This window comes from Mandrillus leucophaeus, unplaced genomic scaffold, assembly GCF_000951045.1.
Source record: "Mandrillus leucophaeus isolate KB7577 unplaced genomic scaffold, Mleu.le_1.0 Scaffold1329, whole genome shotgun sequence".
NCBI lineage: Eukaryota > Metazoa > Chordata > Mammalia > Primates > Cercopithecidae > Mandrillus > Mandrillus leucophaeus.
In genome coordinates, this window is record NW_012101287.1 from 19075 (window position 1) to 30086 (window position 11012).

Sequence of the window (11012 nt, forward strand, 5' to 3'; positions counted from 1 at the left end):
AGACTCCAAAATAATTGTGACTTAAACAAGATAAGTTCTTATTTTTAATCTCACATAAAAGCATAAGCCTAGGCAATCCAGGGCGGATATAGTGGCTCCATGTAAGGAGACACTACTTGACTTCCTTACATCTTGTTATTCTCCCATTTGCAACATATGCATCCTTCCCACGGTCCAATACATGTGCTCCAATTTCTGCCATTATGTCTGCATTCTAACTAGCAGGGAAAGGGAAAGGGGGAAGTGAAAGGCATACTACTTCTTTATCAGAGCAGGACACAGAAGGTAAACATTTTACTCTCACATCTCACTGGCTAGAACTTGGCCACATAGCCATACCTAGCTACAGGGTAAGTTTTGAACTGCGCTCTTTGTCTGGGAAGCTTTGTGGCCTGCTAAAACTCAGGGCTTTTATTATAATGAGGAGTAGGATGATATGTAGAGGGGAATAACCACTGATTCTTTACATATGCAGTTCCTTAAATGCTTTCGCTGTCCTTCCTCTACTTCACAGCTGCTGCTGCCTTGTTAATGTATATTTATTCTTTCCATGTGAATGCATAGTGAATGATATTTGATCCTGTAATCTGAGTGGGATGGAAAAGAATGCATTCACCAAACCGAAGACCACATGCCATGTACCTAAGGCCATGTTGATTCACTCTAATAAAAATACCACATCTGGCATAATAACTGTCAGGAGGACTAGTACTACCTGGTTAAGCTTGAGGAAGTCTATAGTCATTCCTCAGGATCCATCTTATTTTTTCAGAAGGAAGACGAGCGAATCTAGGGGATGGGTATGACCATTTCTGTGTCCTTGAGATCTGGGGTTAGCAAACTTTTTATGTACAGGAAGAGATAGTTAACATTGCGAGCTTTATAAGTCAGGTGGTCCTTGTTGCAACCAGTGGTCCCAATATAAGCTGAACCTGGACAGAATTCCATTTTTAAAACTGGCCTTCACATCCTCCAACTATAAATTAAGGCCCTGATGATGTGGTGGTTCTCCTAGTATCAGTGTCAACTAAATGTCTAGCTGGTTCGCATTAACCAAGTGTATTAGTCCGTTTTCATGCTGCTGTAAAGAACTTCCCTGAGACTGGGTAATTTATAAAGGAAAGAGGTTTAATTGACTCACAGTTCTGCACAGCTGGAGAGGCCTCAGGAAACTTACAATTATGGCAGAAGGGGAAGCAGGCACCTTCTTGACAGGAAGCAGGAGAGAGAAAGAGCAAGAGCAGGGAAAACTACCTTACGAAACCGTCAGATCTCATGAGAACAGCATGGGGGAAACTGCCCCCATGATCCAATCACCTGTCTCCCTCAACACATGGAGATTACAGGTTCCTCCCTCAACATGTAGGGATTACATTTTCTGATAAGATTTGGGAGGGGACAGAGAGCCAAACCATATCACCAAGTAAATCTCCTTTGGTCCCTTTGAAGAAGGACTAAGGGAATCATTACCAGGTGCACTTGCTATGGCATCACAGGGTCCATCCCCAGGAGACTCAAACATTTCAGTGAATGAGATACAGGTCTGAAAATTGACTCAGGCCCATAAACTGGGCAACGGATTATGACACAATAAAGTGTCACTCTGTTATTCGTGCTTGATTTCTTCTAACAGTACGTGCTGAGTGATTCCATTGTCACTACCAATTTATTTTGTCTCTAGCATTGTCAAATTCTATTAATATGTTCCATAATTCTGTGGTTCTTTCTGGGCTGCCATTCTGACCTTGTTGATGATCACAATTATTTAAAATCCCTGGCTTCTGGCAGTTAAATGCCACACCTGGCCTCTGTTTTTCCAGGGTTCTATCAACTTCTTTGTTATCAATGAGTCAGGTTTTGTAATGGCCTCTTGTACAGTGACCTCTGGCCTAAAGAGGAGTATCACTACTGTGCTTTTTAGTGCTGCTAGTGCTTCTTTCACCAGCTCATTCATTATAGCGTATCCTTTGGGCCTTCCCATGGAACATATTCCTCTCAGTCTTCCAGCCTTATTTGTATTTTCATTCCAGCATGCTTATTTTCCTCAGCCTTTCCCTTCCTCAACCTTCTTCCACGGCAATCCTAGCATTTCAGCTTTGCTTATTGTTGACCATCTAGCTTGGTTGGCATATAACCATCTTTGAAGTTCAGCTACTCTGACTATAAAGTCCTAGTCTTGGTCTTCATCTTTCTCCAGCCTCCTCCTGCAGGAAATGAGAACTGCTTTTTTATGCCATCAAAGGGGCCCTCTGGCAAACTCACTTGGTTTTTAATTGCTTGTTATTCACTCTGATTTTTTCATTATCTTTGTGTAGAGCATCAATACCGCTTAGCAATAGCCATCCAATTCCTTTATCTTTATCGCTACTTTATTCCCCATACATCTCAAATACATCTGATTCATCTGGCCAGTTCACAAACAGCGAAAATGTTCACAATTTGATTACTACCTTGTGATAATAGTTGTTTGTGCTCCATTTACCACAAGTAATGCCAGGAGGCAATGAATGACTTACGCCAAAAGCCCATCACCTACTCTCTTGGACCAGTCCTGGTACCAAATTCATGTATTGCATTCTCAGGAAGCAGAAGCCAAGACAAGAATTTCAGCATGCAGGATGTTTATTAGGGATCAAACCTTTGATAGGAAGTGAAGTGAAACAGCATTGGTCAGAGAGAGAAGTTGAACTGCAATACAGACACAACAGAACTTCAGCCAACTCAGCAGAAAGCTCTGGAATAGATATGTCTATCAGAGTTGTCCTGCATTTGTATTCAGACTTCTCTCCTTTACCAGATGCAGATTGCCCTGGTAAGAGTAGGACCTTGGAAAAGACTGCTGTCTGCACCTGAATAGACAGGAAAAGAGCTGACAGCTATAAATTACTGGCCATACTTCCTGCAGCTGCATAGGAAATCCTCTTTGAAGAGGAATCTGGGGGTGCATCTCAGTGTCTAGCACATTAAACCACTGGGAAGTTTCTCTGTGGATAAAGCACTCTCATCTTTGTTTTTGAACATGCCGTTTCCTCTTCCAGACATAATCCTCCTTTTGTTGGTCTCCTGGATAGCATCTGTCCATCCCTGGAGATTCAACTCAGACTCAACCTCCTCTGGAAAGCCTTCTCTGAAAATTCCAGATTATATTAGCTGCCTATTCTCTGAGGCCTCATCACACTTCATTTATACCAATATTATAGCCATTCACAAACCACATTGTAATAATTTGCTTATACCTTTTGCCCTATATATTATGAACTCCTTGAAGACATGGATTATGTGTTTATTTTTGTATCCACAACATCTAAAACAATGTCTTTCACATAAGAAACACCATGTAGAAAATCTGAAAGAATCAACAACAACAAAAAAAACCCTCCTGGAACTAATAAGCAATTATAACAAAGTTGCAGGATGCAAGTTTAATATAAAAAAGCTAAATAAATTCTTACCATATGATCCAATAATCATGCTCCTTGGTAATTAACCAATGAATTGAAAACTTATGTCCACACCAAAATCTGCACATGGATATTTGCAGTAGCTTTACTCATAATTACCAACACTTGAAAAGAACCGTGAGATCATCAGAAGGTGAGTGGATAAATGAACTATGGTATACCAGACAATGGAATATTATTCAACATTAAAAGATAATGAGCTATCAAGCCTTGAAAAGACAAGGAAGAAACTTAAACACATATTGCTAAGTGAAAGAAGCCAATCTGCGAAAAGCTACACACTGTGCTTCTAACTATATGACATTCTGGGAAAGGTAAGACCATAAAGACAGTTAAAAGATCAGTGGTTGACAGGGATTGGCAGGAGGAAAGGATGAATAGGCAGAGCACAGAGAATTTCTCAGACAGTAAAACTATTCTGTAGGTACTACAGTGATGGATACGTCATTATACATTTGTCAAAATCCATTGAATATATAACATCAAGAGTGAACCCTCATGTAAACCATGAGCTTTGTGTGTAATGATGTGTCAATGTAGGTTTATCAACTGTAACCCATGTACTCTAGTAGTGGGGGATGTAAGGCATGTGTGGGGACAGGAACTATATGGGAACTCTGTACTTTCTACTCAGTTTGTGAAACTAAAACTGCTCTAAGAAATAAAGTTTATTAATTAAAAAACTGTAAAGCCTTATATAAAGATAAGATGTCAACATTATATATAAATTGTCAAAGTCATTTAAAATATGCCATTTAAATTCTATGACTTAGTGGTTGTCTTTTATTTTTTGAATGCTATCCACCAAAACAAATTAGATATAAGAAAAAGTAAACTAAAGACTTTATATAATGCATTATAATATTGTGGTGTATCACTTACAATGCTGTCAAATTCCCTATTTGATATATAAATATTTGCTTTATTTTAGACGGTTTCAATACAATACAAAACACAGATATATTGTATTTGATCAAATGGTGATGGCGTATATTGGTAGATACTTATTCAAAGACTGAACATTTAATAATTAAAAAAACCACTGGAAAGTAATTAAGGAAGTTGCTAATCAGTTCATTAATCAAGTATATCTGCTGCACATTATACGGAAACAAATTGAAAAGGATCCTGTGCTAGCCAGAAATTCCCTCTCAAATGTAGTCAAAAGAGAAGATTAAAAACAAACAAAATAAAAATAAAACTGAGTAAATTATTTATATGGGGAAATTGAAATTTGATTTATACTATTTCTCCTTATGGTACCTTTTAAGCTACATAATATGCAATACAAAAATTGAGTTTAAATATATATTACACATACAGTTAATATCTGTTGGTTTAAAATCATTATTCATTAATGTCTGATATCATTAGAAACAGAGTTTTACAGTTAAATGAACTTAGATGCAATTTTATTTGAACTCCTCTCTGAATTCAGGAAACTATTACCCACATTTAAGTAACAAATCAGCAGAAACCAGCAGGAAAGCGTCTCACAGAAGGCTTTCTTATTTGAAGGCAAAATAAATTAACAATACGTAAGAACCAGTTTACTGAGTTTGCACATAAATGGCCTCAGACAATTAAAAGATTGAGAGTCGGCCGGGAGCGGTGGCTCACGCCTGTAATCCCAGCACTTTGGGAGGCGGAGGCGGATGGATCACGAGGTCAGGAAATCGAGAGCATCCTGGCTAACACGGTGAACTCCCGTCTCTACTAAAAAATACAAAAAATTAGCCGGGCGTGGTGGCGGGTGCCTGTAGTCCCAGCTACTCCGGAGGCTGAGGCAGGAGAATGGCTTGAGCCTGGCAGGTGGAGGTTGCGATAAGCCAAGATCATGCCATTATCCCCCAGTCGGGGCAAAAGGAGTAAAAGCCTGTCCCCAAAAAAAAAAAAAAAGGAGAATCAAGAGAGGATGTGGTTCTTATATAATTTTTTTTTTCTTTTTTGTGAAATTGCACCCTCACTCTGGCGCTCCAGTTTCCTCCTTACCCCCTTTTTGGCTCTTATATAATTTAAACTTTCAACTGCATAGTAGAGAACATAAAGAAAAATTACATTTCTATTTTAGAAGGTTCTGGATGATCAATCAGTTGCTCAGAGTTTGAAGAGTCAAAATTTTGATAAATGGGGACGTATTTTTAACAAGTTTAGCACTCCGTTAAACAAGAAAGCATTTATTCTATATTTTTACAAGTCTTTTTTTCCAGTAAGGATATTTACACTTATTTGAAGATCATCCATTATTTGTATAACTTTTACAAAATGCAAATTCCTGAAGTTAGGAATAGAATTAAAAATGGACAAATATACTTGTGTACAAACAGAAAATAGAGTTGATTTCAGAAGCTAATGAACATTAGACACTGGGTTATTTGTGTACCTCCTAGAATGTGAGGTTTGAGCAGTTTCATACCTGTTCTGAAGCTTTCATTATTGATTTAGCTGTGAATGGTATTCAGTCAGCTGGTAATAAATAATATCACCCAGCAATATGGCAGTTTTGATATGGTCAAAAGCCACACATACATGTGGTCCTTCCAAATCAGAGTACTTCTAAAGTTATAAGATTGGTTACTTCCAGATCAAAGAGTACTTCTAATGTTATAAGATCGGTTATTTGATTTTTGGACTTCTCTTCAAGAATGAGAAATTTCTGTGTTTTTATATATGCAATAAGACTTGTTTATGCGAATGTAGAGAATTTAGCATGTCAATTACAAAGAATTTGACTTCCCTGCAAGCTGAGGACAATATGTGATATGGTTTGCTTCCGTGTCCCCACCCAAATCTCATGTCAAATTGTAATACTCAGTGTTGGAGGAGGGACCTGGTAGGATGTGATTGGATCTTGGGGGCAGATTCCCCCTTGCTGTTCTTGTGATAGTGAGTTCTTACAAGACCTGGTTATTTAAAAGTGTGTAGCACTTCCCTCTTAGCTCTCTCTCTCCTGCTGCGCCATGTGAAGATGTGCCTGCTTCCCCTTCACCTTATGCCATGATAGTAAGTTTCCTGAGGCCTCCCCAGCCATGCTTCCTGTATAGCCTGTGGAACTGTGAGTCAATTAAACTTCTTTTATTCATAAATTACCCGGTTGTATGTAGTTCCTTATAGCAATGCTAGAACAGACTAATACAACATGCTTTACCATTGTTTTCATACAATGCTTTGGGGGTATATGAAGATGCAGAGAAATGTCACAGTGGAAGTAATAGCACAATTTTTTGAAAAGCTTGGGTTAGTAAGACTCATTACAAATATTCTGGATCCATTTTTGGCTAAATGAAGAGGAAAATTTTACCAACTGATGGCCATTTGATGAGCCACATGGAAAGAATTAGTAGGCACAGGAGAGCATACAATTGAGAGAAGTGATCACATCACAAAATGTGACATAATTATTTGGCACTAATTGGCATCCTAGGCACGGAGAGTGAATTATATTCTCAACTCTGAATTTCCCCCTCTAGATTACCCATGTGGCTCACCAGAGGGCAGTGTGCAGTAATCAACTCTTTTGCTTCCTGCATTGGATGTCTCCTATGGAAAACCCAATGTCAAACAATCAGAATCAGACAACAAGCAAGACAACAGATTATGAAAGTTGTTTATCAGATTTGTTGTATCTGTGCCCTGTACATGGAATTCTTAATATTGAAAAATTAACCAATTACCACATGAGAGATCATGTAATAAGTTTAGTAAATTCTGTATAATACTTTCAATTCTATGACAATGATTTTTGCATTGCTGAGGTCGTCTCTCTTTTAGACTAAAAATGTATAATATCCACTGGTGGATAAATTGCCTTCCTTCACATATCTCACACCTGAATTCTCAAGAGTTTCCAACATTGCATACAGATTTATTCAGCGAATATTAATTGAACAATTAGAATGTGTGATATAACAAGATAAAGTACCTATAAATCCTGCTTACAGGAAGCTTGAAATCTATCAAGGGATTAAAGTGTAAATGAAAATTAATACATGATAAAAATTATATAAAGTGGGAGTTACATATAAAATGCTAAGAGAATTCGGTGAATGAAAAGATGAAGGCATTCAGACAGAGTTCAGAATTTGAGCTGAGTCTCACAGGTAAGGCAGAAATCATTTGGACATATTGAGATTAATGAAAGCACATGCCAAATAAAGAAAACATCATGGATGCACAAAATTAAAGGACCTAGATGGTTAGGGTGTATGAAAGGTAGTAGTAGTAGTGGGAAACAGGGCTAGAGAGTCATACAGTGAATATGTCTCTGAGTGTACTGAATACCAGGCATACTCCAAAAACTAAACTGACAACAGGAAGTTGTTATAGGAGTAAAAGATCAGTTTCAGCATTTTATACTAAAAAAAATTGAAATAGCAGTTTTTTGTGAGACGGACTGATAAATATCTCCCAAAGGTAGGGAGATCTGTTAAAAAGCTATCTCATTAATCTTGTAGGCTTTGAGATTGAATAAAGAAGGCAAGCAAGGGATTCTGTAAAAGTAGAATTGGTATGAGTAAAAACTAAGTAGATGTGAGTGGGGTAAAGAGAGAAAGAAGTCAAAACATAGTCTGAGGTTTTGAGCTGATGTAGGAGGATGATGACTTCATTCACTGAAATACAGGACCCAGGAGAAGGAGATTTGGGAAAGAAATTGGTATGTTTACCAAAAATCTTAAATAAAAAAAATCCTAGTCAAAATCCTTATGAAGCTAAATAGTTTCTTATCTTTTCATCTTTTGTAAATTAATTCAGATACATTTGGAGAGCTTATTATTCTTGATACCTTCAAAAATCTACAGAAGCAACATTTTGTTTACTGGAATGTTTTGCAATTGTTAAAAGTGAAAATCAGAGGGCTGTATTGTTCACTTAAGGTTAACAGACTTGAATTACATCATCACAATAAATGGGAGGAGCTGCAAGGTGTCCTCCCACCACTGAGGAAAATAAGGTTTGTTAAACTTAGTTGTTATTAAAAATTTAAATGTACCCTAATTTTAGTAAATGGAAAATTTCTGCTTAACACGGAGACAATTGCAACCTTTCTTCTATGTAATCATGTTCTATACGTTTTTCTTTCTAATAAAAAAAGATAGAACATTTGAAGGACTCGATAATAATCCCATTGAAGAGAAAAAAGAATAAAATATAACTCCCTAATAAAAGCATATTTTATGTGTTAACTGAAAATGACTGTGATGGAGTCCCATTTGCTCAAATATATTGTAATATTTTCCCCTAACTTGGTTAACAGTTACAAAACCCAGAGACCAAGCTGTAAAAGAAACTTTTCCAAGCTGAAGCATCTGCTTTTGTGGCAATTTTTTCAATTAATTGTATAGAAAGTTTTGGAGTTGTCTTGAGTTCATCTGTTAATTTGTCTACTCAAATTAAGTATATGACATTATAAGTAGCATAGACATATTTCTTGGTCACCAAAAAAACAGAATCTAGGAGCATATTTTTGCCACATGAGTTTTAAAATCATATCTTTCTTGACCCCTGAAACACCTACTAAACAGATATCTCTTGCTGGTACTTATAGACCCTATAGCTTGAATTTTTTTTCTGTGTAAACAACAGAGGAGTCCTCTACATATTAATCATGTTCTCTCCACCCTGCCCTCCTACCAATATAATTATTTGGAACAAAAAATAGCTTCTAGTATTGATGGGCTATTGTACTTTGTATTTTAATATACGTCTGGTCAAATTGGAATTGAAAGGCTTTATGCAATTTATCAGAGTCACTTTGATTGGTCACCTACTTGTGCTACTGCATTCATGATTTCAGCACCCTCAGGACATTGGGTGAACTTTTAGAAAATGAGACCACCACATTGTACTGTGATTGCCTCCTGTCTTGTTAATATACCCCTAATGGAATTTAAGCCATCTGAGGGAAGGATAGTGTCTACTTTAGGAATTTCTCTGAATGCCTGAACTCTTTAGAAAACAAGGAGGGAGTGAAAAGTTTATTTTGTGCCAAGACTACTGACAGTAGGAAAATTCACAACATTGGCTGGTATCCTAAAGGGAAGAAAAGGGAGTATTAGGGAAATTAGGTTATAATTATTATCTAAAATGGGAAAGCAGAAGAGAATTAAAAATCCCTAGTTTGCCTTTCCTTAAATATCTACCTAATGTATCTTCAAGTATTTATGTATGAAAGCATGTGTTTATTTGTTCACTTAATTGTGATAAAATATACCTAACATAAAATTTACTTTCTTAACCACTTTAAGTGTACAGTTCAGTGGCATTATGTACATTCACATTGTCGTGCAACCATCATCACCACGTCTCCAGTACTCTCTTTACCTTGCAAAACTGAAACTATGACCCATTCAGTAACTCTCCTTTCCACCCATCCCACCAGCCCTTAACAGCCACCATTCCACTGTCTGTCTTTATCAATATGACTACTCTAGATTCTTCATGTAAGTGAAATTACGTAGTATTTGTCCCTTTCTGACTGGCTTATTTTGCGTAGCATAATGTCCTCAAGGTTCATCCACATTTTAGTACATGTCAGATTTTCTTCCTTTTTTAAGGCTAAATAACATTGTATTGCATGCGTACACCACATTTTGTGTATCCATTCCTCCATCCATCAGTGACACTTGGGTTGTTTCCACCTTTTGGCTTTGTGAATAATGCTGCTATGTACATGGGTGTACAAGTATCTCTTCAAGACCCTGCTTTCAATTCTTTGGAGTATATACCCAGAAGTAGAATTGCTAGATCATGTGGTTATTCTTTTTTAAATTTTTCTGAGGAATCACTATACTATTTTTCCATAGTGACTGCACCATTTTACCTTTCCACCAACAGTGCTCATTTTATCGGCATCCTCATCAACACTTATTCTCTGGTTTTTTTTTGATAGCAGCCATCCTAATGAGTATAAAGTGGTATTTCCACACAGTTTTGATTTGCATTAACCTAATGATTAGTGACATTGAACATCTTTTTATATTCTTATTGGTCATTTGTGTATCTTCTTTGGAGAAATATCTATCTATTCAGGATCCTGGCTCATTTTAAAATTGAGTTGGTTCTTGTTGTTGTTGAGTTGTAGTTCTTTACGTATCCTAGATACTAACCCCTTATCAGACATATGATTCTCAAATATTTTTCTCCCATTCCATGGATTGTCTTTTCACTCTGTTAAATGTGTCCTTCGATACACAAAGTTTTAAATTTTGATGTAGTCCAAATTTATCATTTTTTCTTTTTTTTCATGTGTTTTGGTATCATATCCAAGAAAGCATTGCCACCTCCAATATCATGAAGTGTCTCTGTTTCTGCTAAGAGTTTTATAGGTTTAGCTTTTACATTAGGTCTTTGACCCATTTTGAATTAATTTTATATAAGATATAAGGTGTCCTAGTCCACTTAGTGTTGCTATAACAGAATACCTTATAGTGTAAGGCAAGGTAATTTACACAGAAAAGAGGATTATTTAACTCATAATTCTGGTATACTAGTAAGTTCAAGATTGGGCAGCTGCATCTGGTGAGGGCCTCAGGCTGAAAAGAAGTGGGGCAA